Below are 9,174 nucleotides of genomic sequence, written 5' to 3' on the forward strand. Positions count from 1 at the left end.
CTCGTGATCATATAAAAATATGCCCGATTTCCGCGACGCCTTCAGCAGCGGAGGAAGCAGACGCCAGGTGAAAGCGGCTATAAGAAGAAATTTGCTTGTATCCAGCAGTTCGGTATTGGCCAACGACCCTCAAAATTGATTTATTTTTGTTTTCCCAGAGCATGCTATGAACACGAGCAAACAACATACTAGTGCATTTTTCTGATACTAGCGGCCAGCATCCAGGCTGGCTGGCAGGCTGCTTGTACGGCCGCGGTGCACATTGCCGCTATATCCGCCTCTTCGCTCAGCTCGTCGCAGTACATTGCTAGTATCGAGGGACCAAAGTACTTTCGAGGGCCAAGCGCGAGCGCAGGAGACGCGGCCAAAGCAGACCAAACCCTCGAAAGCGGGCGAATGGCGTCATTCCCAAGAGTTCTCATTTCAAACGAGAATCGTATGAGAATGCGACCCACAGGTCGCCCTTAGAAGTGTGAACATCGGTTTTTTTGAGCTGCGGTGTAGTCGCAGGAGACTGCTGGTCACGTGACCTCTGCGACTCTCAAGTGGGAATGGGCCCTAAAGGGTCCCTGAAATGATTTCGATGGGCATATTCTAGTGTAACAGATCTGTAGAGGGGGTGTTTGTGGGTATTCGAGCCAAGATTGTGTGGACCCTATAACTTAGAAATAATTTTTAAAAAGTAGCTCGCAACCGATTAACGCGACACACCTCACACACCCCAATGACTTCAGTGGGCAGGCTAGGTGAGCTTGAAGGCTGGCTCTTCTGTTCACTGATGTCATCGAGGTAGGGGACACGTGGTGAGGTGTGTTGGCCTAATCGGTTGCGAGTTACCACGAGCAGCGATATTTAGAAATATTTCTAAATTATAGGGTCTACATAGATCTTTGAAATTTGACTCCAATACCCAGGACAGACCACCTCTACTGGTCTGTTGCACTAGAATATGTCCATCGAAATCGTTTCAGGGTCTCTCTAACCATCGTGGAAGCCAGAACACGACACTTTTGTGCAGTTTATGCTTGAAAACTAAACATTTTGACAGATTTTCCTGTCTGATTGGGGTCGCACTTGTGAGAGAGCACAATCCTGTAGCTGAACATTCCGAAGACTCAGACCACAGAATCAGCTTAGACAAAACCAGCATCCTCGAATCCTGGCACATTCAAACTACTCCAAACATCAACCGCACGAAGGGAGCCCTGCCCACAGTATATGCACAGGGATTTTGCTCTGCAGCTCAAAAAAAGTCTCCATTGACTGCCTCCCCACAGTGCGACAACGTGACTCACCCCCTGCCCTCTGTCCCACACGCTTTTCACATCACAGCCTTTGCTCTTTTGACCTACTACTCCCCTACATGCATACAAAGACTCCAGCTACTGCCCCCAGTGACCCTCAAGGAGCCGAGCCAGCTCCGAAACGTTGGGTTTCAAATTAACGGTTTTGGTTGGAGATGTGTTAGTTTCATCATCATCATCAGCTGGACTGCACCCACTGCAGGGCAAAGGCCTCTTCCATGTCTCTCCAATTTACCCAGTCCTTTGCCAGCTGCAGCCACCCTGTGCCTGAAAACTTCCTAATTTCATCCACCCACCTAACCTTCTGCTCCCCCTGCTGCACTTTCCTTCTCATGGAATCCACTCCGTTACCCTTAAGGACCAGCGGTTATCTTGCCTAAGCATTACATGCCCTGCCCAAGCCCATTTCTTCCTCATGATTTCGACTAGGATTTCATTAACACACGTTTGTTCCCTCACCCACTCTGCCCGCTTCCGGTCTCTTAACATTACACCTATCATTCTTTCCATGGCTCGCTGCGTTGTCCTTAACTTAAGCTGAACCCTTTTTGTTAGCCTCCACATTTCTGCCCTGTAGGTGAGTGCTGGTAAGATGCAGCTGTTGTATACTTTTCTCTTGAGGGATATTGGTAAACTGCCATTCATGATCTGGGAGAACCTGCCATATGCGCTCCACCCCATTCCTATCCTAGTTATTTCCCTCATGATCCAGATCAGCTGTCACTACCTGCCTTAAGTAGGTGTATTCTTTAACCACTTCCAGCACCTCGCTGCCAATTGTGAACTGCTGGTTCTTTGCTAGACTTTTCAACATTATTTTGGTTTTCTGCATATTAATTTTTAGATCCACCGTTTTGCTGTGCCTGCCTAAATCATTGATCATGCTTTGCAATTCATCTCGTTTGTGATTCAGCAAGGCAATGCCGTCAGCGAATCGCAGATTATTTAGGTATTCTCCATTAACTCTTATCCCCAACTGTTCCCATTTCAGGCCTCGGAATACCTCCTGTAAACAGGCGGGGAATAGCATTGGCGAGATCGTGTCTCCTTGCCTGGCGCCCTTCCTTATTGTAATTTTATTGCTGACTTTGTGGATGACTATGGTAGCTGTGCAGTTCCTATATATATCTTCCAGTATTTTAACATAAGGCTCTTCTACACCCCTATTTTGCAATGCCTGTATGACTGCTGAGGTTTCCACCGAGTCAAATGCTTTCTCGTAATCAATGAAGGCTATATATAGAGGTTGGTTATCTGCAAATTTCTCTATCACCTGATTGATAGTTTGAATATGTTCTATTGCGGAATATCCTTTACGAAAGCCTGTCTGATCATTTGGTTGACTATAGTCTACAGATGCCCTGACTCTATTAGCAATTACCTTAGTAGATGCCTTGTAGGCAATGGACAGTAAGCTGATCGGTCTAATTTTTCAAGTCCTTGGCGTCTCCTTTCATATGAATTAAGATTGTTTGCGTTCTTTCAATGTTCTGGTACGGTCGAAGTCATAAGGCATTGCATATACAGGGTGGCTAGTTTTTCTAGCACAATCTCCCCTCTGTCCTTCAACAGATCGGCTGTTACCTGATCCTCACCAGCCGCTTTTCCCCTTTGCATTGCTCCTAATGCTTTCTTCCTCTTTCGTTACTGGCGGGATGATGCATTGCTGTGCGCTACTGTCCCTATCATTAACGTTCTGATTACATTGGCTACTGTATAGATTTCCATAGAACTCTTCAGCTACTTTAACTATTTTATCCATACTGCTTATGACATTGCTGTCCTTGTCTCTAAGCGCATACATCTGGTTTTTACCTATGCCTAGTTTCCTCTTCACCATCTCTTAGACTACCTCTGTTCGTTAACATGGCGAGAATCGAGCATCCTCTAAGCTTCTTGTTGGCTACCTTGGGGTTATTTATTAACTTCGGTAGCTGTGCTAGTTCTATTCTGTCTGTAGGGTTAGATGCACTCATGCTTTGACATTTCTTAATCAGCTCTTTCGTCTCCCGAGATAGCTTGCCGGTATCCTGTTGAACCATCCTACCGCCTACTTCTACTGTGCACTCCGTAATGATAGCTGTCAGATTATCGTTCATTGTATGAACATTAAGATCATCTTCCTCATTTAAACAACAATATCTGTTCTGCGGAGAAATCCTGAATTCCTCTACTTTAAAATATTGATTTATGGGGATTTAACGTCCCAAAGCGACTCAGGCTATGAGGGACGCCGTAGGGAAGGGCTCTGGAAATTTCGACCACCTGCGGTTCTACACCCCTATTCCGCAATGCCTGTATGACTGCTGAGGTTTCCACTGAGTCAAATGCATTCTCGTAATCAATGAAGGCTATATATAGAGGTTGGTTATATTCTGCGCATTTCTCCATCACCTGATTGGTAGTATGAATATGATCTATTGTGGAATATCCTTTACGAAAGCCTGCCTGATCATCGCACAGTACACGGGCTTCTAGAATTGCGCCTCCATCGAAATTCGACCGCCGCGGCGGGGATCGAACCCGCGTCTTTTGGGTCCGCAGTCGAGCGCCATAACTGCTGAGCCGCCGCGGGGGCTGAGTGGTTATGGCGCGCGGCTGCTGGCCCGAATGACGCGGGTTCGATCCCCGCCGCGGCGGTGAATTTCGATGGAGGCGAAATTCTAGAGGCCCGTGTACTGTGCGATGTCAGTGCACGTTAAAGAACCCCAGGTGGTCGAAATTTCCGGAGCCTTTCATTACGGCGTCTCATAGCCGGAGTCGCCTTGGGACGTTAAACCCCCATAAACCAAATTAAACCATTCCTCTACTTTACCTCTTACCGCTAACTCGTTAATGGGCTTCCACCTAACTAGTCTCTTCCATTCCCTCTTCAAATCTAAGCTAATTCTAGACCTTACCATTCTGTCGTCGCTACAACGCACCTTTCCGAGGACGTCCACATCCTGAATGATGCCAGGTTGAGGCATAGTATGAAGTCGATTTCATTTTTGTCTCGCCATTGGGGTTCTTCCAGGTCCACTTGCTGTTCTCTCGGTTTGCGGAAAAAGGTATTCATGATCCGTAAATTATTTTTATTTGCAAACTGTACTAATAGCTCTCCCCTGCTATTCCTAGAACCTATCCCATAGGTTCTGTAAAAACCTATGGGATAGTCACCTACCGCCTGGTCGCCAGCCTGCTTCTTGCCCACCTTTGCATTGAAGTTGCCCATCAGTACAGTGTACTGTGATTTTACTTTGCTCATTGCCGATTCCACCTTCAGCTTGTACCTCTTGAGCCTAATTTCGATAGCTGCCACCCTTTCGTTAATACTATAGAACTCCTCTACGTTGCCATTTAAATCCTGATTAATTAGGGAGTCCCACACCTAGTTCTCGTCTATCTGCGATAGCACAGTATGTGCCCGTCCTTTAGTGCTGTATACGCCTCACCTGTCCTAACTTCACTAAGCCCTAAGACATCCCATTTAATGCCCTCTAGTTCCTCGAACAGCACTGCTAGGCTAGCCTCACTAGACACGATTCTAGCGTTAAACGTTGCCAGGTTCAGATTCCAATGGCGGTTTGTCCGGAGCCAGAGATCCATAGCACCCTCTGCTGCGTCACAGGTATGACCGCCGCCTTGGTCAATTGCGCCGCAGCCGCTGAGGGCCGAGGGTTAACTGGTTTGATCATAGAAGGTTGTGGCCAAGTACTACAGAGTGGGCAAATCCTGTTTCTGATGAGGGAGTGCGTAGTCGGTGCTGGTCACCGAGATCTGGCCGCACCTCTAGCCTGCTTATGCAATTCCATCGACACGCGGAGTTTTTTTTTTCAAACCCGGTGGAGAATTGCGCGGCACCGGGATTCGAACCCCGGTCCTCTTTGCACGCGAGGCGGATGCTCACCTTTACGCCACCGCCGTGTTAGTTTATTATGTTTGGTTTCGCATTGATATGGTTGTTTGGTACGGCTACAATAGCTTTTAATAGCTTTGCATGCCATGGAAAAAGCTACTTAACGAACGACGGCCCGTGATAAGTCTGAGGAGATGACGCTGTGGCCGAACCTTCACATACCTGATACGGCGTGTGTGAGCTCGTGGATCAATGCCTCATAACTCGGTCGCTACTACATGTCTAAGCTATCTTTGTCTCGCCGCGTTTCTGGTTGCAGCAATGAATTTTCTTCTGTGACCTACTGCAGCTGGTACTGAATAGTCGGTTGTGATATGCATGCCTGAAATACTGACTTTTTCGGTTAATACTGAATTTCAATAAATGAATTCGGAGCACTTTTGCCAGTGAATTCCAGTTTAAACCGAGAAGTCCATCACCTAGGTAAGTTTTGCTGACAACTTGGAGATTTTGGAGCTGTTATGCCTAACTATAGTGGGATAAAACTAAAAAAAACTGCGATTGCTAACGTGGCCACGGTCCGCGGTGTACTGTATTACTCCGCTTGCCAATCACAATAGTTAACGAGACTACTGGATTAAACAAGCCAGGTAACAAAATTATAGAGCGTATAATTTTTCCTTGTGACTAGCTTCTTGTTTAGGTAACGAGAAAAGTCATCAATGTACTACTTTATTGTCGTGGAGGAGAATCATCCCAGGGCACAAGAAAGGCCCTCCACCGTCTAGTAAGAACTACCGCCCCATCTCCCTCACTAGCGTTCCCTCTAAATTAATGGAGCACGTAATTTACACATCATGACCTTGCATGCTGTCAACTTTTTTCACCCTTCTCAACACGGATTCCTGAAAAACCTACCCTGCTCTACCCAACTGGCTCTCTTTATTCACTACATCAGTTCTAGTGTGGACGCTGACACCCGTGGACGCTCTTTTCTTAGACTTTGAAAAAGCTTTCGACGAAGTTTCCCATCAACGCCTCTTATTTAACCTTTCACGCCTCGACCTGAACCCACTAGTATATGATTGGCTCCGAAATTTCTTGACTAACCGCCTACAGTTTGTATGGGCTAACAATCGTGCATTTTCCACCTCCCCTGTTACCTAAGGCGTGCCACAAGACACGGTTTTAGGGCCTCTATTATTCTTAATTTACATTACCGACCTCCCAAGTAATCTGACTTCCACCGCTCGTTTGTTCACCGATGACTGCGTCATTTACCGGAGCATCACCAATAACAGACACTTTTACCATCTGCAATGCGACATAAAACTTGTGGAAGAGTGGCGCGCAAACTGGCTAATGTCCTTAAACGTTAATAAAACAGCTCTAATATCATATCATCGTCGTCAATCGTATCCTGCTCCTAACTACACCCTTCACGGTTCCACGATATCCTACGCATCTTCATATAAATATTTAGGAATCGGCCTAACACAGGATTTCTCTTGGACCACTCACATGATGAACATAACCAACGAGACTAACTGTGTTCTTGGTTATCTAAAACGTAACTTGCGTCTAGCACCTGCTTCAGTAAAACTGTGCGCCTATTTAACTCTTGTCCGTCCTAAACTTGAATATTCATGCTCAATCTAGGCCCCCAACAAATTAAGCTAGCCAGAACCATTGAGTCCGTCCAGAGCCGCGCGGTAAGATTCGTATATTCCGATTATTCATATCATACGAGCGTAAAAGCATTGAAAACAAAAACTAACATGCCCAGCCTTGAATCCCGTGGGAAAATAACCAGACTCTGCCTTTTCCAAAGTTTTATCATTCCACTTTGAGTCATTCCGTTATCACCTCTGCACACCGCCTATCACTTCGCATCAGTCACCCGAAGGCTGTTCATACACCTCCAGCATCCACTTCTGCGCATCTGAAATCATTCTTCGCCCAGACCGCTAGAGAGCAGAAGAATCACTGACACCTCACAAAGCCTTGATTTACATGACCGGGAATTCCAAGAATACTATAAGGGCTGAAAATTTGTGGTATTGAGCAACGAACCAACGAAGCTGGCTGAGATGTTGGAACCGCTGGAAACGGGAAATCTCGAAGATAATTAAGTGAGGGACGCGAGATATTACAGGGGCACTGAAAGCCGATCGCGCTAATAAATTCGCCACCTCGTTAACGACCTCGTTAAAGCCACCTGGTTAATAGACACCGGCATGACCAGGTTACCAGACAGAACGGATCACCCTCACAGCACGTGCGACGAAACCCCCAGGGAACGATTCAAAAGAGTTTTTCCGGAAGTTTAGAGAAAGACTAAAACCGAGAGGCAATCTGCAAGGATGAGAACCTGCGATGCATACCTCGAAATTTTAAAAAGAGCCAGACCAATAGCCAAAACCTCTGCAAAGACTATAGGAGTGTTATCAGGGATACAAACGAAATAGCTCCAAGCCAGATCCCGCAAATATATCCCAATTGCCGCCTTCTCACATCTCCCGGACGCATCAGTGGAGAGAACAGTATGATGGGAAAAGTTGTCTAGGTGATCAGCAAGAAAACTAATTAGGATATTAGTGGGCATGTTTCGCATTCGAGAGGAATATATCGTCATAATAGAAGACAGGGTCAGTCATGCGTGTCGCCAACTCTTTGCACTGAGCTCAGATCGACTTGAAGCTGGGGTGACAGGTCTTACGTGAACTTAACTTGCGGAAGCTGACACAGTGGCCAATGATTAGAGAAAAACAGGTGTGGTTAGGCGACAAAAATAAAAGTACTGACGCCGGGAGCTGGGTCAAAGGACCTGAGGAAAGTACCGTGAGAAGTTGGAAGCGGGAGTTAAGATCAGGCATACGGGCTTTCAGGTAAAGCACAGCGTTTGAAACTGATTCTGGGAGTTCGAGGTAGAGCCGTAATACACGCCTTTACAGGAAGGCGAACGGTTGTAGCTTGCAGTCTGCGATACCAGAGAACAGGACACGACGAAATTCGAGTATCGGTCTCACATAATAAGCCTTATAGAGAAACAGCAACGTGTCAGGACGCTTGCCGATTTTTTTTTCTTTGCATACCCGTGTCAACTGACCGGCCCAGAGCACTTTCCCATTTAAGCACATTATTCTTAATATGCAGGCGCCAGTCCAAACTTGGGTCATAAGTAATGCCTAGATATCTTACCGACTCCACCTGTGCAATTCGGTCGGAGCGGTAGGCAAGCGAAACGTACAAAGGGGTGTCGGACGGAAATGCACGCACGCCACGTTTTGCTGACATTAAGGGATAAAATAATTTGGTCCAACCAGTTCTCGAGAGCACTCAGATATCCCTGCAAAGACGGGTAAAGAGCATGAATATCCCTTGCCAATGCGAAAAAGCCATATCGTCTGCGTACAGAAAAGTTGTAATGTCAGATGAATGGGGATGTCCCGAACCAGTGTGTTTAAAAGCAGTGATGAGAGAACGGATCCTTGTGGCCCACCTCTTGATTGAACCTAAAGGTATTCGAACAGAAGGGCCCGTCTGTACAGAAGCAAAAACTCTCTTTAAAAATTCACAAATCGAGGCATAAATATAGTGTGGCGGTTGTAGCTGAGCAGGTTTGTTAAGAAGGACCGTATGCTCAACGCTGTTATAGGCCTTAATGACATCAAGTGCAATCGTGATTCACATCCGGAACTTCGTCTGCTACTACTTCTTGATCTTATTCCTCTTTCGCGGCGACAACCGCTTTTGACGCGGGAAGGAAGAATATGCCGAGCAGTGCGTGAGAGGGGTGGCAGCCATGGAATTAAAGAAATTGTCTGCTCCAAAGTGCGTCTATTCCTTGCGAACCATAGGAGACCGTATATTTTCGGGTGGCGAAGTCCGGGCGAGGAGTGCTTGGCCGTGTTGTTGGCCTGCGGAGAAGAGGCTGGTTTCAGCCGAGAACCCATGTCGTAGTTGGCGCGTGGATGAAACTTCGGATGGGTCTAAAAGGTCGCGACATCACCACCACATGACCTCGCCCGG

Source organism: Amblyomma americanum, chromosome 1 (assembly GCF_052857255.1).
Source record: "Amblyomma americanum isolate KBUSLIRL-KWMA chromosome 1, ASM5285725v1, whole genome shotgun sequence".
Lineage (NCBI taxonomy): Eukaryota > Metazoa > Arthropoda > Arachnida > Ixodida > Ixodidae > Amblyomma > Amblyomma americanum.